At 41.3% G+C, this 25,340-nt stretch overlaps 1 long non-coding RNA gene across 1 annotated transcript; it reads right to left on the reverse strand.

Annotated features, from left to right (window-relative positions):
• Positions 1-822: 822 nt before the first annotated feature.
• On the reverse strand, positions 823-21,804 carry LOC123372212. The gene is made up of 3 exons (XR_006580170.1): positions 21,604-21,804; positions 21,308-21,374; positions 823-959 (listed from the first exon to the last, which is right to left on the reverse strand). It is a non-coding gene; the product is annotated as an uncharacterized LOC123372212 (long non-coding RNA).
• Positions 21,805-25,340: the final 3,536 nt, after the last annotated feature.

Raw genomic sequence — 25,340 nt, forward strand, 5'->3', positions numbered from 1 at the left:
CAAAACTAGCAGTATAGTTTTACTGGGGGCAGACTGGGAAATAAAAAAGATTGTGTGAAAATTTCACCTGGCAGCCCAGCTCTTTACTTACAGATTTGGGTCACAACATTTTTCTCTTTTTATATGTAGGAGACATTGAGAATATCTGAAACAAGCCAAACATTTTTTGCCTTATTGTAGTTTAACATTTCAATATTGCTAGAGCAGTAGTACTTTGCTGTCTCCTTCTCAACAGTGTGACCTATAAGGTTTTCTTTGAATTTACCAGGTTTAACACATCATCAGAAATTCAGTAAAGTGCATAGACCTATTGGCCCCATTCCTCATACATCTCTCTTCCTCCCATCTTCCTGGTGAATTGTACGGATCTGCCCTGGATCTCCCTTGGCACACATGAGATATAAATTGCCCCTGTGTGGGATCTTCGCTGCTTTTGTTTTGCCAGGCAGAAGACATGCAGTTTTTTTAAAACCTCTTTTGGATCTTAATTACTCACATAAAGCTGCTTAGGATTGTCACTTGAGACAGCAGCAAAAGCTGTAGGTAAAAACCTAACAGTTGGAAGAGTGACTCCTCAGTTTAGTGTAAAACAACAGCATCAGCTAGACACTTCTTAATGGCTTCATTAATGGGGCACAAGTTTTCTGAAAAATCAGACAAAGCCTGACACCTATTGCATCAAGTTCAAACTTCTTGTCCTCACCTTCAAAGCCCTTCATAAATCTATTCCTCCCTACCGGTTCGGTCTTTTGTGTTTTACCGCAACACCCTCCCACCCCGCTTCCTCTGATCCACCAAGAACGTCAGCCTAGTCTGCCCATTTGTCAGCATCTCACACAAATATAGCCATGTCCTTTTCCATGCTGTTCCTTACACAAAGAACGCTCTCTTTGAACTGGTCCATAAGGCCACGACCTCCTCCTTCAACATTCTCCTCAAGACATACTCTGCAACATTGCCTAGAAAAAAAAAAGCCCACCCAATTAATGGTAGCTAGATTATGGGGCATAAGGGGATAGTTGGCACTTAGTCTATAACAATAAAAAAAATGCATATGTACATATAGATATAAACATTTTGTATATATTTGACTGTATATCTCTCTTTCACCCATGACAGCTACGTCTCCAGTTTTCTAAGTCTGTAAGCTCCCTGGGGCAGGGGCGATGTCATCTTATATGTGCAGTGCCCAACATTGTGAGGTTCCAACACTGATTGGGGCTTTCAAGGCAACTGTAATATAAGGATGAGATTTTCAAAGTGCTCAGCATTGGTCTAACTCTGCTCCAGTGAAAGGTGAGTCCAGTTACTGATGTCTGTATTGTATTGTATCCTTCTGTCCTGGTCCATTTTTGATCTACTATGAGCCCGTAGAGTCTTTCTAGCTCTAGGATTGCTGTCTGCATCTTTAATAGCCCTCCTCAGTTCAGGGTTCGAAAATGCTTCTCACATTTTTCCTCACTGTCTCTCACACGTGAATAAGACTAGGGGTTGGAAGGAGAGCGCATTGGTAGGAGAGGTCTGGATTCTCTTTCTGCTGCCAGTTGGTAACCAGCATCTTACTGACTATTTTTATAGTATAGGAGAGATCCAATTTGCTCCAAATATGATGCTAGTACTCCTATTTCCCAAACATGTTATGTTATAACAGTATAGTTAGAGCAATCCCCAAGGAGTTTTTATATGCATGCGAAGTAGGTTAATTCCAATGGGGCCATAGGCAATAAACACAGCCATAGTTTTACAAGTGTAATGAATTTGATGGAATTTGCCTAGTCCCATTACCAAGACTGAACTCTTTTGCATGTGGCTCTCACAACTTGGAACGAGCTGCTGTATCTACTCAGGAAAGCCCAGCAGGGAAGATAGTTGGGTTGCTATGGCCCAAGACAGATGCTTCACAAGAAGTGGGCAGGAAAATGTTCCCAGCCTCTGCTTTCCCTCTAGGAAGGGCTGTCACTCTTTCACTTTCATAAGCAACAAAGTTGCACCTACATTTTAAAGCAATACAGTTTTATGAGAGAAAAGGAAAAGACATGTGGCATATAACAATACTATTGACTGTGTAAGTAATTTTCCTCTAATGTGGCCAAATAGCATTTTCAGGAGGAAAGCATAATTTAACCAACTAGTGACATTCATTGAGCTTTTGATTAGAACCAAACCACTCCTTAAGTTCCACACTCTCTAAAAGGCATTATGAAAATAAATATTCACACAGCACATTTGACATGAGCTACAAATGTTACAGTCACATAGCAAATAGATCTTATGAATAAGAGTTATCATTTCTGTCTAAAAACTGTTTGCTGGATTTGTATTGAACATGACACATAATTTGTTCATTTCTAAAGTCCTCTGTTCAATAAACCAGCAAACATTTTGTGTTCCATGGTTTCATAACATGCTTTTGTGTTTTGGTAACCAGCATGTGAAATCTAAGAACATGGCCTTTAGAAAGAGGCCTGTTTTATATAAAAATTGAGGTGAGCAAAGCTGGTTCATACTGAAGTTTCAGTTCACTGAAAAAAATAAGCTGTTTTGATGAATATGAGCTAAAGCTACTTTTGCTAAGTTTACTTTTTGTTGCATTATGGCTTGATCATATGTGATGGTATGTTGTTAAGCAACTGAATCTGTGATATAACTTTAGAAATTAATGCCAGGAAAAGAGTAAGAACAGGGGTGGGTTTTCCCTTTTCCTCTGAGGGTATGTCTATATTGGCAAGTTTCTGCACCATAAGTTATACCACTTTTATTAAAACCCTGGAATTAAACCGCTGTTGCGTGTCCACACTGTGCTCCTTGTGATGCTGGAGCGCATCCACATTAGCAGCTCTTGCAAGGGCAAAGACTGCAGTGCATTGTGGTAGCTATCCCTCTGTACAACTGACCGCAGGGTGCTTTGGGAAGGATTTGCAATGCCTCATGGGGCAGGCACAGCATCACATGATGCAGGTTTCTCAATCCCATTCTTCCATGGGCATCCTACTACATTGCCAGCTGCTTTTCAACTGAAGGTGGGGGAAGTGTGTGTCTGTCTGAAGTTGGGGAGAGAGACAGTGTGTTTTGGGGGACAGAGAGTGTGTCAGTATGATGTCTTGTAAGTTCAGACAGCGGCAGGAAGCAACCAGTCCTGAGGCAGGGGAAGGGAGATACCCCATCAGCTCCCACCTCCCTCCCATGGCTCTCTGCAGAGCACTCTCTCTCTCTCTCTCTCTCTCTCTCTCTCACACACACACACACACACACACACACACACACACACACACACGCGCGCGCCTCTGTGTTCAACAGCGGGAGCATTCCACATTAATGGTTTGCTGTGTGTCCCAGAGCATATCAGCACAGCATGCAAAGGGGTACTTTGAAAGAGGAGGGGCGCATGTCTCCAGGGCAGCTGAGTTCAAAACAATGAGCTGAGCGGTCACTTGAGGCATTACGGGACAGATCCGGAGGCCAATTACACTGGCAACAGAGTGCTGGAGCCTCTACACAAATAGCCTTACGACTCTTGTCGAGGTGGGTTTTTTGCAGCGCTGCAATTGAGGAGTTTCTGCACACAAAGTGGCCTGGCAGCGTGTACACGTCTGCAGCTTGAGCGCAAAAAGCTACTTTACTGCGCAGAAACTTGCCAGGGTAGACAAGCCGTTAGAATTTTGGTACTCACAAAGGAAACCAGAGTGAAAGATCCAGCCTGCAAATGTTCTCATCCAGTACAGATGTTCAAAATAATGTCCTTTAGGCACAATTCAAAGGCTCCTCGCTGTTTTTTCATATAGTGGCCCTGAAGGTGGTATTGGAAGGATCAGCTCAGTGTAAGGCAATCCTCTGGAGGCTCGGAGGTGGTGATGGTTCCCACACCACTTGTGTTCTATGTAACTGGCAAAGGGTTTATGGCTGGGTAAAAGATGGTGTGGTCAAGGCTTCCCTGCATCCAAGCATTACCTTGAGGCCATTGGCAACAGGGTAAGTTATATCAGGCTTCAGGCTGGTCTAACTTATGCCAGGAGACTAGCTGGGTCCAGACACCCCCAGAAGCATAAATTTGTCTTAAAGCCCCTTTTGCAAAAATCCTTTGTGGGTTGCACTGTGTGCTCCTCAAGGATCTGGGCCAAACATTTTTGACTTGAACAATCAAATTTAAAATGATCCCTGTTTTTTTTTAATAAGCAATCCTGTGTAGGAATAGTAATATAGAACATTTCAGACAATGCCATTTATTCTATACTGCCAGGATTTGTTATGACTGCTTCACACTAACTCATAAATTGGATTAAATGGCCATGAGAGATGCTATAAAGTAACAGCTTCAATAAGCTTTTTTTTTGACCCTTCATTTGCACTATCCCTGAATGACTCTTCCAGCTATTGCTGTAACTCAGACCCATCATTTGTGAACAGTGGAGGGAAGTAGAACAGAAGGGCTGAGGGACAGTCTCTTTTTTGCCTGCCGAGATCTCTTTCTGTTCTAAGTAGAACTCACTGAAAAATTTCAACTAGTCCTAGTTCTCAGGCTACATCTCTAGTTTTCTACCAGACAAACACACCTGCACTACTGATTGGAAGCTCCAGAGCTAGTCAAGAATAATTCCTCAGGCCTAATTCCTCATGCATGTACTTCCTCAGGATGCCGCCACCAGGCATGCACTAATCATATTTGCGTGAGAAAGATATTTAGTAAATAAGACCCTGATTCTGCAAAGTCTTACACATTTGCTTAAATATTTGCAGAAGTTTAACCTAATTTGGAGTAACAAATTTTTTGGAAGCCGTAAGAAGGGTCCTGAGAGGTTACGTATCCTTAATGTCAGTCTCAATAACTATTTTGCTAACATCTTAAATTGTGAAATACTGAAGTTATGCTATCGGTGGCCACAAGTTTATTTTAGTTGTATGTTTTAGACTGCGAGATGACCAACATCAAACCTGGCGCCTTGGTAGAGGTGTCTTTAAAAACAGTTCCTTTTATAAATAATTGGAAGGTCCCAGTCCTGTAAAGAATGACACACGTACTTAATTTTACACACGAGTAGAATATTTGATGGGATTACAGACATGCATCATTAGGCATATTCATAAATCTTTGGAGGATGAGGGCATAAGGGACCGGAAGGATTATCAAGTGGTTAGGGCCCTAGTCTAGGACTCAGGAAGACCTACATTCAATTTCCTGCTCTACTATAGATTTCTTGTGTGATCTTGGGCAACTCTCCTTGGCTCAGATTTTTAAAGGGATTTAGGCAATGCTCTGCTCGGTGTTCACCACCTAACTGATTTAGGAGCATAAGGCTCATTTTCAAGTGATTAATGATCCTAAGTCCCATTGATTTTCAATGAGATTTAGGCTGCTAAATCAGTTAAGCATTGCAACACTGAATACCTTTAACAATCTGAGCCTCAGTTCCTTATCAGTAAACGGGGACAACAGCATTTCCCTACCTGACAGACAGAAAGGAAATATTGGTGACATCATGTCAGTAAACATTTTATGTGGTTTCTACCAGCTGCAATCTCTGTATTATATGTTCAGTCTCTATTCTTTTTGTAAGGGTGACAAGTGTGGAAATCATTCCAACCCCACTGAAGCATGCAACCAAAATGAAATGGTGTAATGCTTGGAATGACCTTTCTGTCTAAACTCTCCCTTCTTGCTGACAACAATAATTGGATTCATAATCGTAAAATAATATGTAATTGGAATTGATTTTAGCTTTTAACTTTTCTAATACACACCAGGAGCTAGCTGTGCTGTTCAATTCATTTCTTGGATCAGTTTATAAGGATTTTTCTCCATTGCTGTGGAAATACGTCTATGCCTCACTTCCAGCCTCTTCAGAGTTGACATTTTTGCTATTACTAATAATTTAGATGAAAAATATAAATAATATCATCAGAGTGAAAAGTACACTTGTTGATGCCATTCCAGCTGTATACACTGCAATTATGAATCATGGATTCCACTGGGTCTTCATGCTTCATAGACAGTCAAGAAAATGCTCATGTTTCTTTGTCTCTTGGAATGGTGATTTCACATCATCTTCTATTTATCATTCCAAGTTGGAAAAAAAAAACACTTTTTTTTTTCCAGGACACAAACTGAGTGGAATCCTGGCCCCATTGAAGTTGATGGAAGTTTTGCCATTGACGTAAATGGGTGAGGATTTCATTCACTGTCTTGTAGAGAATTCTGTAAACTTTCTCAAAAAGAACAGGCGTACTTGTGGCACCTTAGAGACTAACAAATTTATTTGAGCATAAGCTTTCAGGTAAACTTTCTGTAACTATCTTTCTCTTCAAGACATTTTGTCCAAACTGAGTCAATCTGAGTCTCAATTGCAACCACAGGCAGTGAAATCACTTAATAGTACATATCAATAGTATGTTTGGAAAGTACTTTGCTTTACTCTACTGAAGTTTGTATGATTGCAGGGTCAAACTTTAACTGCTGGGATGGGTTTTACTGGTTATTCCAATGAGTATTGCTGAGGTTCAGAATGCCCTGGTTTTTTACACCTTAAAACATTTAAGCCTTTCCTTTAAGGAGCAAAGTTCTGTCTATATGTCTCCAGTGAATGTTTTTATTGGTAATTTTTTCTTTTCTTGAATCTTTCAGATCTTTTCTTTTATGTCCTTTGCTGTGGTTTCTCACTCTACATGGAGTAAAAGTCACTATTGTATATAGGGCTGGTATGAGTCCTAATCACCATTTAAATTCTATTTTCAGGGTTTAAGTGGGTTAAGTGGCACATAGACCTTTTGCTGGCCCTTTACAGGGTGAATTTCACCCTTAAGCAGTTTCTTCTGGCAGCCCCAAGACCAGAGAACAAATAGTAATCTAAACAACTTTTCAATGTTAATATTTTCTCTGTCCCTGTCTGTCTCCTCCTTCAGTTTCTGACTATAAATGAAAATACATTCTTCTGACCATGTAGAGTCATTGGTGCCAAAGACCATTCTGCAGTAGTACCCACTCTAGACCCCAAATTTAAGCCCTGATTCAGCAAGGTACTTAAGTATGTGCTTAACTTTAAGCATCGGAGTAGTCTTATTGACTTCAATGAGACTACCTGTGTTTAAAGTTAGGCATATGCTTATGTACCTTGCTGAATCACAGCTTTACTCCTGGATGAGCAGATGCAATTTCCACTGAAGTACGCCAGCTGAATTTGGCCCTCTGTCACTGTAAGAATCTCTCTCTACATCCCACTTTTAGTTTTTACTTCATGACATAATCCCAAAGGGCAGAGTAGAGTTTGCCAGTTTCAGAAAGGTATAAAGGATCAATTTTTAATATTAAAGCTGCATTTGACAATACAGGGTTCCAAGACAGACCCTAGAATCCTTTTGCTCACACTTCAAGATACCACAGCACCCAAACTTCTGGGGCCCTGGGAACACAGCAAAGTAGACCAGATAATGTCAAGACTGAAGTTAATGAAAATTTTCTCCTTCCATTTTGATCTATTGCATTAATATATAGCAGGTGCTGGTTAGAAGGCAGCTGAAAGACACATTTTTAAAAAACAAAATGTGCCCCTTCCGCTATTTTAAAAAAGTGCTTTTCAACTGAAGTAAAGAAATAGGATGCTACGATCCACTTGCTTCAGGAAGTCTATTAGTTCATCATACATTAACACTTTTTAAGGGGGCATAACTTACCACCCACGCTTATAGTATTATGTTGTTCTGAACACCTGATACTATAGTAACAGAGAGCTATAGTATCTGTCTATTACTATATACTTGGACACTAAAATTGGCTTTCTAAGCCACCAGTATTCACTCTTATCTTCAGGGCAGTTTGCAAGGTCCACTTGTTTTCCAAAGATGGGAAAGAATGGGAAGGTTCTGCTAGGAGTCCTTAAACATGTTTTTCTGCTGTTAGATTATTGGTTAATGTGAAAGGGAGATTACAGGAGTGGTCTGTCCAAGATTGTTTAATTAAAAATTCTCAAGGAGCTCCTAGAGCAAGGGACAGGTGCTCCTTTTTAATGATTTATATGTATAATCTAAATAAATACATAATGAGAAACCACAGTATCTTCTTCGATTCAGGTTAGGAGCTATAGTACCACTGTCACTAAAGAGTGGCAATGATGAATTATTAATGTTGCTCATTGTAGCTGATTTAGTACTCAAATTCACCCTCCTGGCTATGTAAAGAGACAATCTGAAACTGAACAAAAATCGGAAAAGAAATTAGGACATTTTAAATGCATAAACAATATGAAAGGGTTCAAAATTCTGTAATCAACAGAGGTTATGAACTGCACATATAATGGGCTGCATCAAAACTTAACTGAAACTTTGTTGTTACTGAAAAAACAAAATAGGCTAATTCATCAAGAAATGCAAACTGCTTCAATTGTGGCAGCCTTCTGAAACCATGGGATGACACTCAGCATGAAATCAACCCAGCTCTATTTAACTGGGCAAATAAAGTTATTATATGGGGTGCGTGAACCTTTGGCCTTTCATCAGAAGGAGAAAGAAGAAACAGGGAAAGCATTTGACCTTTCTAAACACAAGTCCCACAAAGAAGACATTATTTCTGGAACACAGTTCAGACTTTCAAGTCATGTTTAAAACACACACACAAAAAGTGCTCCTTTGGGACTCATAAGGTTTGACACTCGTTTGAGACCAGACAAGCAGAAAGAGGGAGAGTCCATTAATTTAACTCCAACTTTTACATTTTCTAGATGAGAAAAGAGCCAAATGCTCAGAGCTTAGGCATTGTGTTTGTTTCAAAACAGAGCAAATTGTAGATCCAATTATATTACAGTGTCTGAGGAAAGTGCCATTGGTCAAGTCATTAAGCATACATTTAAGCAATTTTCTTTTTCCTGTCCCCCAATCTTTTTTGAGGCATTTTAATTCTAGATTCAAAGCTCAAGTTTGTGAACCAGAACAAGTCAAGTACTGAAGTGCTAGGACTATGCTCAGAAGGGCTCAAGGTAAGGCTGGTCTTTTCTTTGCTGGTAAGAGTTACATCATCCATCTCAGTCCAACACAAAACAGGCATCATGAAAGAAGAGGAGCAAAATGAATAGCAAAGTACATCTTAGATCACCCAGAGTCCCCAAATACTGGCCTTCTAAGAGACGAATCTGTGCCCTTGTATTTCCCTGCCATATTCTTTTTACATCACAGAGGGAGGGACTGAAATGAATCTGGGCAATTTTGGTCCCATATCAAAATCTTTTTGGAACCTGCACAATGACAAATCAGCATGACAATGTATCCAATTTATTAAAATAAGCAGGAAACCATCATATTTAACAAGCCAGAACTATCACAATGTGTCCACTTAATTACTCTTTTTCATACAAGATGAAAAGCGCTTAACACTGAGCCTCACAACAACGCAGCAGGTGTCATTTGAGGGGAAAAAGAGGATCACCCACCTCAGGCATTGGCAGTAATTTTTGAAAACAAGCTGCACTTTTTGCATCTCTCCATTTAATAAAACTTACTCAGCATCCCACATGAAAGCTTACGGGACAAGTAATTGCATGGTTTACCTCCTAGGGTAGCTCTCATTGTTTTATCACTAGTGAAAGAGCCAAATTGATCACAGCACCATGAGATATCTCCTTCATTCATGTGCCATGCTTTATAGAATGTCAGGACCTGCTGGTACATGGATTTCCTGAAGACTCAGGCTAGTTATAAACATTTGGCAGAAGCTTGCAAAATATGCACCTATTTTACTCACTTGGTGAAGTTAATAAAGGCTGATATTCAGAATGAACTGCAGGTGTAAAGTAATCTAGTCCTTGAACATTTTCAGGTGAGAAGAGCTAACTCAATGGAATTCCACTCACAGAAAGTCTAGCAGAGCAGACAATGTATACAAGGGCTTATATCGGGGTGGCCAAACTTATTGACTCTCCGAGCCACATACGACAATCTTCAGAAGCTTGAGAGCTGGGGCACAGGGCTTCAGCCCTGTGGGAGGCATCTGCCAGGGCTCAGGGCTTCAGCCCACTCCTGCTGAAGCCCCAAGACTCCCCTCCCCCCCAGGCAGAAGCCACTACCCCGCTGCCAGGCAGAGGTCCTGAGCTCCCCCCGCAGTCTGGTAAGTGGAGAATGGGGGCTCCATAAGCTGCACTTTAACAGTAAAAGAGCCGCATGTGGCTTGAGAGCCACAGTTTGACCACCGCTGGCTTATACACTAAGGGCAAAGGGAAGGTGGTGCTCTAAATCTCTGGACAGCAATTGTCTGTTGAATATTTATTACCAGGTTCAATTCCTTTGCAGAATGCAAGATGAGAGATGTTGTGAACTTTGCTGGTATCCATTAAATAATCTACCTAATTCCCCCTCCCCTCCCACAGCCCCCCCATGCATAGTGTCCTTCCAATTACTCTTTGGCTAGCCATCATCCTCACCTCCTTCAAATCCACCCTATTTCTTATGACCAGAAATAAAAAAAATCATTTCTGGTAGATTTGCTAACATAAAAGGGAAAATTAACTTAGAAGAATTTATTCACTTTAAGATTTAAATTTATTTAGTTACACTGGATATATACCTGTTGCTCAGATGGGTTCTTCCACTAAATTAGACTTGGGGCAATCACATTTTTAAATGGACTGCAATTCAGTTAGAGGGCAACAGGCTAGCATTAATACTTGCAGTTAATTGTAGGTTCTAAATTGGAATCTTTACACACAAAAAAAGAAACAAAGGCCTGGAATGTTATTCTATGTCACAGATGCAGAATAAGAAATTAGACAGAAAGATTTTTGTATGGAGCTTTGGAACCTGAGTTTGATATATGTCAGTAAAATACCCAAACTCTGCTAGGCTACCCTTGCTACAATGCAGGATTACAGAACACTTTCACCCCACCAGGAAGACATTTGAGTTCCAGCATGCTGTATAGCAGGGGTTCTCAAACTGGGGGTTGGGACCCCTCGGGGTCCCAAGGTTCTTACATGGGGGTCACGAGCTGTCAGCCTCCACCCCAAACCCTGCTTTGCCTCTAGCATTTATAATGGTGTTAAATATATAAAAAAGCATTTTTAATTGATGCGGGGGGGTCACACTCAGAGGCTTGCTATGTGAAAGGGGTCACCAGTAAAAAAGTTTGCGAATCACTGCTGTATAGTATACGCACAGCTCGGGGAAAAATCCAATACTTATAATCAAGGAAAGCTGAGTGTTTGTATTTCCATTTGAGCTTTCTTGAGGAAATCATTAACAACACAACACTTACAAAGGAGGACACATTTAAGACATTCTTTGTAAACTGAATAGTATTAATGTTAACAACAATTCCACTGGCCTACATAGTGTTCTTTACGGGTGAAACAAAGCCATGGGATTAGGCCAAATATTGTCATGGCAACAGAAAGAAAAAAATCATTCTAAAAGGGTTTCCAATAAGCAAGAACAGCCAGCATTCAGTAAGTAGCCTTCAATAGAAGTTGACATCTGTTATTCATTTGTTGTTTCTAGGTCTGAAGAAAAGCAGGATAATTGGAAATAGTACCATGTTCTGGGAACATATTGAATGAAAGAGGTCTTAATGCTTTTTAAAATATTGGTCTATTTATCCTTAAAAACATTTAGCATGTACCTTTTTTGTCCATTTATGAACTGGACAAGCTAGGTGGAAGTTATCTAGATTCACTTATTTTCAAGCAATGGAAGATCAAAGCAAGTTTCTTGTGTTTAATAAGGAGAAACTACCTCTCAAGCTGAGCAAGGAACATCTTTTTGGACACAGAGGGGTGGAGAAAGAGAAAAATGACAAGAAAAGAAATGGAATGTTCCAGTGGTAAATGTTTAGTATTCTGATTATTATCCCCAATCCAATAAAGGAATTAAGCATTTGCTTACCTTGAAGCATATGAAGCGTTCCATTGACTCCAAAGTCGGACTATTCATGTGCTTCAAGGTAAGAACATGCTTAAGTAGAGCTAGATGACATTTTTTTGAGAGAAAGCTTTTTCCACCAAAAAATGCAGATTCAGGTCAACCTAAACAATTCACTAATTCAGATCAAATTCACAAAATAGTTTTGGTCTAAAAACAGAACATCCTGAGACACTGCCAAACCCCCAAAACAAATCTAAACAATTCATTTCAACATTTTCAACATGAAATGTATCAATTTTTCAATTCAAAACATCATTTTAGTTAAAATTTTACTGTTAATTTGTAGCAGGGGAAAAAAGGATAATACCCATCCCCCCATGAAACATTTAATTTTGGGTTGAATTAACCATTTCGTTAAATACAAAACTATTTTTTTAAACTTTTTCATTTTGATAAAAATATATAAAAATTTGTTTTGGGTCAACCTAAATATTTTTGTTTTCTGGTTTAATAGCCAAACCAAAAAAGTTAGTTATTTACATAGCTGTAGGCTTAAGAGTTTTGCAGGATGACCTGCGTTAATAACTATCCAAATGTCATCTACGAGAAAAGGATTGAAGGGGAAGGAAAATGAGGGACTGCGTAAATCCCTGGGGGACGCCTGGAAGTGTAAGACATGGAGTAGTATTACTGGGCTAAATCCTGAAGTCCCTGACTTAGTTTTTACTCCTGGAAAGCTCTCTTTGATTTCAATGGGTCAGATATTGAGAATGCACAAAGAAGTCAATGGACTTGTAGGATCTGGTCCTCTGAGAATTTTGCTGAATAAGTAAAAACTAAATGAAGACTTCAGAATTTGGTCTGACCCATCTAATGAAAATTTGAGGCCATTCAAGACATTTTAATAGTTTTAAAATAAAAATGATTGTGTCAAAAAACCTCTCATACATTATTATTTATATCAATCAAATTCAAGCCTCCATTGTACAAGGCATTGTACAAATTTAGGGTGAGACATGCGGCCGGATTTGTAAAGGTATTTAGGAACTTAAAGATGCAGATTGGCACCTAATGGGATTTCCAAAAGTACTAGGCACCTATCACCATTTTAGGCACCTAAATACCTTTAAAAATCTGGCCCACAGTCCCTGCCCTCATGGACTCTACAATAGATACTGAATATCTAACACAAGTTGCTGGGTTTTTTTGTTTCTCGTCTACCCCACTTCCATCAAACAAAGAGAAATTTTGTTTTTGAGTAAAATAAATTCCTTACAGTCTAACCATCCAGTCTCACTAACTTAGCCCTAAAGACAATCAATAAAAGGTGCCAATCATTGTATATAACTATGTGGCTAAACATCTATTATTAATCGTTATATATTCTTTTTGTATAATGTACTGGGATCAATAACTATTATCATGCAAAAATCTCCTATGGCATGTGATAGAGTGATTGATCAGAACAGCGGACAATAAATTGATATTTTTTCATTTGGCTGGCTCCTCTACTAAAACTAACAAAGGCATGGGACAGCTGACAAGGCAGTTAATAAGCCCCTGCAAAATAGCAAACACACACACACAAAAGAAAAACGAGAGAGAGAGAGAGCATGAGCCAAATCCAAGGAATTAAAATGCTGATGGGTCATGGGAAATAAGATGCAAGTATAAAAAGATGGAGAGATTCTGCTCCATTTTCCCACCAACACGTTTCAACTAGAAAAGGTTTCTGAGTTTGCAACATGTTGTTCACCATTAAAATCTGATCTTCTCTGCAGCCTGTTTAAATGCCATGTTTAAATGATATTAAACAGACATTTTGTAAGGATCAGTACAATAGTGTTACTTCTCTCCACCGTTTTGTAAAGTTTCCATAAGGCGGCAATGGTATATAAAATAACCAAGGAAAGTACAAGCAAAGAGCCATGTATTAAATAAATGTCTTGGGTTTCAGTTTGTAACATTAAATATAGACACAACATGCAGCTTTTATTTGAATTTTCAGATTATTGTAATTTGGCCCCACCTTTAAAGTCCAATATACTGCTCTACCTCTTCCTTCACTCCAAATTGATAAAAACAGAGATAAAAATTATTAACACTGTTCCTCCTTTTTCCATCCCCAAGGTAAAGCAAACTCTGAGGCAAGAATAAGATGTAACAGTTGGATATATAATGTGCTCTATGCAATGCCAAGTTTGACTCCATTTTGTCAGAACACTCATCCACCTGGGGCCAAAGTTTCGAAGAGATTTCAATTCAGCCTCTGTTGTGTGCATGCAATTTTTCATGCACACTCACTTGTCTGTACAAATGAAATATTTTAGGGGCTTGATTTTCATCTCTGCTTCAGTCCAGATTTTAATTTTGGTGTTCAATTTTGCACCTGCAGTAGCTATACCTTCAATAAACTGCAAATGCAAGTGGTAGCACTTAGACATTTACCTACCTATTTGCAATAATAAGTCCTTGGGACAGATTCCTGGCTCCAGAGGAGCTGTGCTTGGCACAAGCTACTTCTCTGCTTCACTGAATTTGGTGCCAACCTGGTCTATAAATTATGCAGCCTAATGTTTTAACTTACAGTGATTTGAGTGTTCCCCTAAGAACCACTATACTGGCCGGGGTAAATGCAGCATACAGCACTTCATACACCCCCTTTTTCCCCCAGCCAGGCCCCTGGGCCACACACAAACTCCCCCTGTGCCTGGCCGGGAGAATGTAGATTACAGCTAGCTGACGGCTTTTGACATCTGGGGAATCTTCTATATTAGGGCAGATGTCCTTCCTTTGTGACACAAAAGGGATGGAACTGGGGGCCAGGATCTGTCCTACTGAGTCTGAATGCTACTATCTGAATGAAAAAGTGTGGACACAATATTTAAGGGTGCACATTTGCACTTGAAAAATTAGAGACCATTACTGAAAATCAGATCCTATATATAAAAAATATTTGTGCTGAGTGTGCATTCAATTTTAATGGGGTTTGCACTCAGTTTCTATGTAAGTAGTCTTGACAATTGATGATACAAAGCCATGAATTAATGGTTGTGTTCATAAAATTGTATGCATAGAAATAGAGACTAATATGGCTCAATTGTTTTTGTGACTCTTCTTATCATTGCAAGGTCAGACTTAAAATATTTCTGGTTTTCACACACTTCTGTTTCAGTATTCTGCCTCATTGTATTTGTCAGTGTTTGGCTATATAGCAACTTGATATAGGAAAAGAACTGTATTAAACAATTATTACTATCAACAAGACCAAATTCTAAGGCACTTAGGGTGGAATCCATAAAGCTGTTGCAGCACTGAACATCACAACATCTAACTTTTAGGTGCCTAGAAGATCATAGGAACAACACTGAGATCCACAAAGCTGAGTTAAGTGCATAGGCTGCCTATACATTGAATGGCAAGAGAGAGGAGCCTGAGAATGCAATCCACAAAAGCCAACATGGTAGGCGACTCCTAGCCTAAACTAGCCTGTGGGAGATACCGATGTGTAAGCCATTTCCCTTTTTCAAGGTTAGGTGCCGAAGACTGCAAGAACGCACTGAGCTCTGCTTGAGATATACAAACAGGAGCTCATCTCCTGGCTTAGGCACCTATGTAGTTTCTTGTGGGAATGAGCTAGGTGCCTGCCTTGCTCCACACAAAATGGTTGGAGAACGAAGTGCCCACCTTATAACTTTTAGGCCAGTAGTTACAGGGGAGAGCCAGGTTCAATTCCTTCCTCCCTGGCAGAAGAGGAGAAAGATTTGGAACTACAGTCACCCTTCCTCCTCTCAGGAGAGGGCTCTAACCCAACAGATCCTGGGACCCCTGTGTCTCTCCAGCTGAAGCTGTTCTACTGTGGATAAATAAAAAGTGAATGGAGCAGGGGAATTGGCCCCAAAGTCTCCTGCCTTTCTCTCCCCCCCTCCAATTTAGGTACTCTGACCAGTAGACTACAGGATCATCCCCACTCTCTCTTTACATATCTGGCTCAACTATTCAGCCACAGTGGAACATCTTCAACAGGAGACCTTGAGGGAGTCCTATGTCAGAATATCAGAGGTTAGAGCTCTCTCCTGAAAGGTGGGATACCCCAATTCTAATCGTCCAATGAGGGAAGAATTGAACTTTGGTCTTCCACATCCCAGCTAAGTGCTCTAATCACTTAGCAAAAAGTTGTAAAGTGGGCAGCACCACCTCTGGGTTGGGCCCCTGGGGCGAGCCACCAGGGAATTTCTACTTTGAAAAATGTAGGTGTTGGCTGAGTTTAAGTGCCCACAATGTTCAGTGGGAGTTTTGTGGATTTCTGTGGGAGACTTAAGCACATAACTCTGGGGGTATGTCTACACTATGAAATTAGGTCGAATTTATAGAAGTCGGTTTTTTAGAAATCATTTTTATACAGTCGATTGTGTGTGTCCCCACACAAAATGCTCTAAGTGCATTAAGTCGGCGGACTGCGTCCACAGTACCGAGGCTAGCGTCGACTTCCAGAGCCTTGCACTGTGGGTAGCTGTGAGTAGCAAGTAGCTATCCCACACTTCCCGCAGTCTCCACTGCCCATTGGGATTCTGGGTTGAGATCCCAATGCCTGATGGGGCAAAAACTGTGTCGCAGGTGGTTCTGGGTACATGTTGTCAGGCCCCTGCTCGCTCCCTCCCTCCGTCCCTCCCTCCGTGAAAGCAACGGCAGACAATGATTTCGCGCCTTTTTTCCTGGGTTACCTGAGCAGACGCCATACCACGGCAAGCATGGAGCCCGCTCAGCTCACTGTCACCGTACGTCTCCTGGGTGCTGACAGACGTGGGACTGCATTGCTACACAGCAGCAGCTCATTGCCTTTTGGCAGCAGACGGTCCATTACGATTGGTAGCCATCGTCATCATATTCCTGGGCGTCGTCATATTCCTGCTCTTTTAGCCGGCTTCAAAGAGATCGGTCAGGGGCGCCTGGGCAGACATGGGAGTGACTCAGCCAGGTCATTCCCATCTTCTGCCGAGCACCCAGGAGATGACGATGGCTAGCAGTCTTACTGCATCGTCTTCTGGCGAGCAGCCAGGAGATGACGATGGCTTGCACTCGTACTGCACCGTCTACTGCCAGCCTAAGATGTAAAAGATAGATGGATCAAAACAAGAAATTGACCCAATTTGTTTTGTGAAATCAATAGCCTGCTAAACCCAGGGTTTTGAGTTCAATCCTTGTGGGGGCCATTCTACGTGACAGTTGTTTGTGTTTCTCCTTGATGCAAAGCCACCCTTTTTGTTGATTTTAATTCCCTGAAAGCCATGTCATCAGTTGCCCCTCCCTCCGTCAGAGCAATGGCAGAGAATTGTTTCTTGCAAAACCAGGCGAGGCAGCGATGGCAGCGTGGTGACGAGAGGGACATGGTCATAGACTTCTTACAAAGTACAGGCCGGGCAATGTGCCCCTGCAATGTGCACATCATGCTGATGAGCTCTGCAAACACTCTGGCCAAACAGGAAATGAAATTAAAAAGTTCACGGGCTTTTTCCTGTCTACCTGGCCAGTGCATCTGAGTTGAGAGCGCTGTCCAGAGCGGTCACAATGGAGCATTCTGGGATAGCTCATGGAGGCCAATACCGTCGAATTGCATCCACACTATCCCAAATTCGACCCGGCAAGGCCAATTTCAGTGCTAATCCCCTCGTCGGAAGTGGAGTAAAGAAATCGATTTAAAGAGCCCTTTAAGTCGAAAAAAAGGGCTTCGTTGTGTGGACGGGTCCAGGGTTAAATTGAGGTAACGCTGCTAAATTCGACCTAAAGTCGTAGTTTAGACCAGGCCTGGGTTTAGGTGCCTAAGTAGCTTTGTGGATTCCACCCTTAGTTTTCACTCAGTCAAAACTCTCATAGACTATCCTAAAGGGCAGCTGTTGTTTCTAGGACCGAAGCCAATATAGACCATGCCTAGCGTGGACTGACTCCAACTACACAGCTAAGAGAGGTTGAGGAAAATGTCATATAATAGATAACTGGAATTTAGAGAGAGTAAAAGTGAGTGAACTGTAGTTGTCTTTTTTTTTTTTTATCTGAAAGATTTCCAAGTTTTAATATGCAGCATAGAGGTGATTACCTTACACTGTGTGCTGTGGAAATCACCTCAGATAACTATAGATCATATAATAGTGCTTGAAGTGAAATAGGAGGTTGATTTATCTTCATTGTCCATTACTGCAATTCAGTGCAATTTATTTAGGACCACTGTCACTCTGAGGGAAACAGAGTACAAACACATTAATCTTTGGTGCCTGTATCTTGGATACCAGCAGTTGGGATAATTTGTTTGTTACTCTCTGCATGTACAATCTTTTAATGTGCAGCAAGATAGATCTCAGTCTAATCATCTGTAGTGCACTACCTCATCAGCTATTCTGTATTTGTGTATTTGTGTCACATACTGTAAGCATGTGGAAGCTTGTTAAGGTTTGGAAATAAGTGACACCATAGGGCTTTCATTTAGGGCCAGATTGAGGCTCTTCAGACACTATGAGTGTTGGGGAGAGTTTGTCGTCACACCACCGCTTTGAGAGCTCCTGGAATCATGCTCCATATGAGTATTATGCCTCCTACATTGCAGGAGAAGCAAGGCTACTGTGACACTCTTTAAAAGGATGCAGCTTATCATATGACAAAGGTAAAAAATCACAGGAAAAGTCACTTCCTTCTAATGCTGAATGAGGAATTTGATCAGAATAAAGAAAACCGGTCTCCCCTGAAGCTACTTTGTTCCTGTGTCTGCTTCATGATAGGGCTTTTGTTGAGACCCTTTGCCAGACCCTTTCTCTTCAGCTTCCTGAAATAGTTGTAAAGAAATAGCACACATCTTCACCCATCAGCTGCTCCTCTGCGCCCTCACAGGGCAAATTTAGCTGGCTTGCCCAAGGGGGAGGGACTCTTGGCTGTTCCTTTTCCCTCCCCACCCTGCTCACTTTTCATGTAGTGCTTGTAAAGACTGAGATTAGGACAAAATATTTACTGAATCTAAAATTCATGGGAGTTTTAACATGTTTTTTTGTGACATTTTAGATAATTTATTTCCCACTGTTTCCAGCTCCTGCTTGATCCTCTGGGTTAGGGGCAGGGATTAGAGGTACTACTCTGACTGCACTGGTGTTGTCAAAGCAGCAGGTGGAAGACAGGCTATCCAAGGACAAGAGGTCCACCCCAGTCCCCTAGAAGTGTTCCCCTGTGATATTCAGCCTCTGATACTGGCTACTTATAGAAATCCCCGATCCTCTGCCTCCAAAGGAGCAGTGTTTCTCAGTTTCACCTTAAATCACCTCAGCTGTATAATGCACAGCACTCAAAAAAACAAAAAAGGTTTATTTAAGAAAGAATAGAGATGCCATTAGAAACAAAAGTGTGTGATGGAAACATATGCTCACAATACAAAACAAAAATCATAAAATGCAAACTAGGCTCTACACTTAATACTTACCTTTCCTAGCTAATAAAGTAGGTTCCCCTCCCCCACTCACCAAAATTCAGTCTGTTGCAGAGCTGGCTAGATTAACAGGAACCAGAATCCATTCTTTCATGAAAAACACCCCTGCTCCCCAAGGTGTCTCCTCAGTGCATGAATGCAGATTGCCTCTCCCCACTCTGGGTTATCAAATCTCTTGACTTTATTCACAGACAGGATGTTCCCCTGTCTGTTATAAAGTTCCTATTTACCTCCAAGTGGTTTTGATTGTTTGCCATTGTCTTTGGTGGTTTTCCATTGACTGTTCTGTGATGGGGCAATGGTAGAGAATAAAATCTTGCCTTACCTCGTCAGGTGACCAGGGAGGGATGGCAAGTCCCTCCTATACAGATAGGCCATCACCAAGTAATATCACTCCCTGGTGACTCCTTTTAACCATAAGGGCATAAAATGAAATATAGTTACATTGTTCCTTAAATATTACACATATCATACCATGATTATGAACTTTGATCATTTGCATGTTTTCAATAGATACATTACATGTTACCCTTTATGGGCAAATACCCTGTAAGTATGTGATTGTTATAGTGAGATTGTCAGGTCTGAGACAAGTTGTTTGCAAAGAAGAAGGGACTCCTTGCCAAGGAGCTGATGGGTCACAACCCCAAGCATCTATCTACTGCCCAAAGTAGGCTGAGAACCTACAGGGGGTCACTGCTGCCATCAAAATGAGCTGAGCGGGGAAAGGTAGAGAGCAAAGAAGCAGCTGCCTGCAGCTATGAGCTGTGAGAACCAGGTAAGTGCTTTTCTCCTCAGCACTTCCTTCCCTGCTAGTGTTACAGAATTTGATCATATGCTCCTGGCCAGTCACAGCTGTTCTCATCAAGTTCCATTCTATCTGGGTCTCAGGTAGAGAAGGGCAGGGACTCTCTGCACCAAGAACCTTTGTGAACATATAGGCAATTTTCACTCTTGAAGTCTTACTGAAATGAAAGGGTGATATCAGACTGCCACAGCAGGAGGGGTTTCCTCAGCTGCTCTCCCACCCACCACCTCCACTTCAGTCATTTGAAAAAGTAATTTTGCTTTACATGCAACATGAATCAGGTGGAGTGAAGTAGAAATTGACCATTCCTATCCTATGGTGTCACTGGTGCTAGAGGTAATTTCCATTGAATTTAAGTGCCAGCAAGCAAGATTTAAAGTGAATCACATAGGGAGACTATTTGTAGATGGCAGCTCTATGTGTTAATGTGGCATTAATAGCACAGACATAACACTGTGCACTAATGATGAAGAACCTTCATCTTCATCATATAAAGGCATTTCTCTCCATGATGTAGCTCCCATCACATGAAAAAAAGGCTAATTAACCTGCCAATGTAATAAAATTAGAAGCAGGACATTAATAATCATCTAGACTAAGGATCACTTCCCCATATCTGCTGTAGCCAACCTTTCTTAAGGCCTTAACCCAAAAGGAGTTGAGAATCTTCAACTCTCATTGCTGTCAAAGGGTGTAGAGGATGCTTAGCACTTTGCAAGATCAGGCTTTTAGAAAAGACTGAATTTCACATTCTAATCTTGGTCTGATCTGCCAACAGGATGAGAAAAACATGTTTTCAGGGACACAAAGGATATCTTATGGAACAGCATATGCTGAGTGACAGTCATTCCACTCCTCCCCCATTCCTACCTTTTAACCTTGCAAATGTAAAGGATGTAATGGCTTTTGTTTCATTTAAATTAAGCCCCACTGCACTGGTTTCACACCAGGTCTCTAAACAGAACCATTTTAATGTTCTGCCATTCCCAACTGGCTGTCATTTCACAGTCTGTTGTTTATTCTCTAAGACAATATGGAAGATTAATAGTTTTACTGTAAAGGGCTCACAATTACAGTACAAGATCAGTAAAGCTCAACACCAGCTCAACACCTTAATCTATAATAGCCTCTTGTGCAACTTGAAAACACAGGACAAGAAAATGGGAAACCTGAGGTGAGATGTGTACACATTTAGAACTTACGCTTTTCCTTTTATCTGTCTGTCTGCCCAGTCCTCAGTTGTCCTGAGTCCTCCTAATTCTCTTCAACCTTTAGAAACCAAAGAAAGAATCTGACTTGACTCATAGCATTACAGAGAGAACCAATAAATTGCAGACAGTGTTTGTAAAAAGCAGTAAGCTGAGCTAATATGCACAGGGTAATAATAATAATAAATAATAAATAGCAACTTTATAACACTCTTCATATGAAGATCCATAAAAGGTTAAACTCTGACTATCCCTTTGCAGGTGCCAGCTGAGGGAACAGTTCATAGTACCTCTTTCCCTTGCACACCAATGAGGGCCCAGGTAGAATGCTACTGATAGTGCCCCCCCAAAGCATTAGGGGTGGGGACAAATGCTATTCCCAGTGGTGCTTCACCGTTCCAATGGAATGTGCCCAGCTTGGATCAGAGCAGGACTAGGCCCCATCTGCTCACAGCATCTGACAGCAAGCACAAAGGAAAGTTCATGCTATGCCTTTGTAGGGCAGAAGTGCCAGTGCCCTTAACATCTGTGCCTGACCTGCACCTGCCTTTGGCAATTCACAGGCACTTTTCCACACCCTGCCAGCAGTACTCCTACTAGAAAAGCCAGCATTTGGCCCTAATTAATCACACCTGGCAGCACACCTGTGAAAGAGGGAAACATTAGGAACCATGGCCCAGATCCTCAGTGGGAATTAGGTGCCTAAATACTTTTGAGTAGCTGGGCCTGGGTAAATGTTAGGAACCAGATCATCAGCTGGTATAAACAAGTATAGCTTTATTGGCTGAAATGGAGCCACTGTGATTCACACCAGCTGAGAATTTGGCCCTTGGTCTATTTTACTGACATTTACACTGAGGCACAGGCAGTGGTGTATTATTGCCTACGCCAACAAGACCTAGGCCTAGGCCGGCAAATTTGCAGGGGCAGCAAATTTGCTCGAGCCCCCTCCCCAACTCCACCCCTTCACCAAATCCCCGGCCCGTCTCCCCCCCAGGTGCACCGCACTTCCCTCCTTCCACCTCCCTCCCAGGCTTGCCGCACAAAAGCGCTGGGAGGGAGGGAGAAGCGAGTAGTAGCGCACTCAGAAGAGGCAGAGCAGAGGTGAGCTGGGGCCCGTGGGCGCAGGGAGTAACCTAGGGGGGGCTGGGAACCACTCCCCGCCCCAGCTCACCTCCGCTCCACCGCTGCCATCCCCAAGTGCACTGCAACTCCCCTCCCCGTCCTCACTCCTAGGCTTGCCGCAGGGGAGCGGAGGTGAGCTGGCAGGGGGAGGCGAGGGGCGGCAATTTTTTGAGGGCCTAGGGGCGGCAAATTTGTTAATCCGCCACTGGGCACAGGGAGGAATAGTAATGACTTGCTGAACACCACATATAGTAAGTCATTTTGTGGGGAGTCAGGACTAATATCCAGGGCAGGATTCTCCCCTTCTGTCTGACTCCCTGCTATAGCCTCTAGACAAGGATGCCTCCCTCTACCTTCCAGTGGATGAAGATGTGCAGACCTTGGCCGTTGTTCACTACCACATTGCATCCCCCCCGACAGGGAAATGAACACATCACTTTGTTACAGCTAGTGCTTGACTCTTGTACACATCTGTTTTTTTTAATTTTGTTGGGGGACAAAACCCTGTAACAAAGCCACCTTGGTGTCCAAAATAGATTTGCAGAACCACAATGAATTCAGAACAGTGATAATTAGTAATGGTAATTTTAGATTTGCTTCTACACTTTCATAGGCATCTGCCCTGTCTAGTCCCCCACCCCTCTCTCTTTGCCTGCCACACAACCTGTCTGTGCTGTGCAGCGAGAGCCTATGGATCCCCCAGTTATGCGGCATGTTCGAGTCCTGCCTAACCTGTTCCGCCTGCAGCAGATCTGCTGTAGTTTTACTCCTTTCAGAGCTCTCCTTGTATACGGAGCTGGGAAGCAGTATTTGGCCCTACAATCTTTTAGCTAAAGGCCATTATTAATTTCCTAATCTGTGTGTGTGTGTGTGTAACTAGTCTTAAGAGAAGATGATTATTTGGATGTGTCTCAATCTATTTGTTGTCTCGCAGACAAAGGCTGGTTGTTGTAACCTGTTATGAATGAACATGTCAAGGACAGATTAATCTGTCCAACTCTCATATTAGGAAATAAAGCAAAACAATGAAAGAGGAACCCTGATCCCATTGAAATCAGTGGGAATTTTGCCATTGACTTCAATGTGGCCAGGATTTCACCCTGAGAATTTTCCATAAGAAAAGCCAGATTGGACTCACGGTTAATGTGCCTGAGTTTTCTTCCAATGTCAGTGAATGAACCTAGCAAACTGAACCAAACATATAGGAAATAAATAAGCTTTGCTTTGTGACAAGGGAATAGATTATTAATGAATTTGGTGCCCCACTTTGGAACTTGTACAAATGCAAAACACAACAACTCTTGTTTTCATGAGGGACTAGTGTAGCATTAGGGAGAGGGATCATGAAATGGAGAATATCTCCAGTTAACTGTTTGCTTGTCCTGTTTAGCTGAGTAGATGCTATCTGCAAACAGCAACTTTTTGCAATGTTGCCAACTCACACAATTCTGTCACAATTCTCGATGTTTTATTTTTTAAAGTCTTAGATCCTGGATTACATGAGAATCTCAGGTCATTTTTGTTTTTTTGTTTGTTGCTGGGTTGCTATTATTTTGTTTTAAGAAAGTTTCTAGTTGCTAGGATTGAGGAGAAAAGCCTTGACTATATGACCCAAATGCACCCCAAAGACTCAAAACTCAGAATGAAAACAACAAGAACCCCCAAACTATTTTTAATCTCATTATTTTGGATGGACTAACTCATGATTTTTGAACATTTGGGGTGGGCAATACTTGCTTTTTAAATTAAATAAAGAACCCCCCCCCGAAATTGCTATGATGCATCCAGTAGATATTCTTGTAGCTCAGTAAGATTATTTAAGGACTGGATGATTGTGATATATTATAAACATGATTATTCGTTGTTAACAATTTTCTATCCCACTAAAAATAAAGTGTTTTTACAAAAAAATAAGGTAAATTTGAAATATGCATATGATCAAACAGCGTCTCAGATTTTTTTTCCTTTTTGAAGGACATCCTTTTTTTACAATGCATCTATGTATCAACAGCAAAGTGCATCTTAATATCTTTTTTTTTTTTGGAATGGCCCTATTTGTGTCTTACAATGATGTCTGGTTATAAAATAGAATAACAGAGGCAAGAAGAGAAGACAATAAAAAATCTCCCTTCCTATTCCTTGTAGAAAATGAACAGATTTTGGGATGGAAATCCCAATAGATCTTGTCTGTAAAATTCTACATGGAATATTGTTAAATGTTCATAAGGAATCTTTTCCATTAAACAAGAGCAGTGGTTTACTATACAGTTTAAGGGTAGGCCACACAGACAATATAATATGAAATTTTACTAAGCAAAAGGAAAACTAAGGCACAAAGAAACGTTTAGGTTTCATTTGTTTTTTTTAACATTAATTCACCTGAACATTTTTCCAAAAGGCTGACTCTCCCTGAGACTTCTTCAATGTGATGATTACACATTTAGGCATACGGTGCAGGATGTACTGCATCTGGTCTTGCTTAACAGGCACAGACTGAAATACATAAATTAAGCTGTAGTCAAAGACCAATGAGGTACTTTGCTTCTATCCCTAGCAAAGCAATGAAACAAAGATTAAGAAAACAAAACAATAAGATCTAGATTTTTAGCATTGCAACCCGTCCTGAGTAAAAGGAAGCATGCAGTTGCACATCCCTGGAGACAAACAGTGCAGCACTGTGTGAAGAATCATAATTCCTTTGCTGGTTCTCCCTTTGCTCCAGGGGAGAAGTAATTTGCTACAGGCTTCTACCAGTTTAGGTATATGGGGATCTATACCAGCAGCAGAGTACTTCCTTTTTGTACCAGCTCAGCCTTACTGGCATGCACACTGGGGAAAATGGGGTGGAGACAAGGCTCTGCTTATTCCTCACCCAAACCAACCTGAAAGGGGGTTGGGAGTG

Source organism: Mauremys mutica, chromosome 6 (assembly GCF_020497125.1).
Source record: "Mauremys mutica isolate MM-2020 ecotype Southern chromosome 6, ASM2049712v1, whole genome shotgun sequence".
NCBI classification, from domain to species: Eukaryota; Metazoa; Chordata; order Testudines; family Geoemydidae; genus Mauremys; species Mauremys mutica.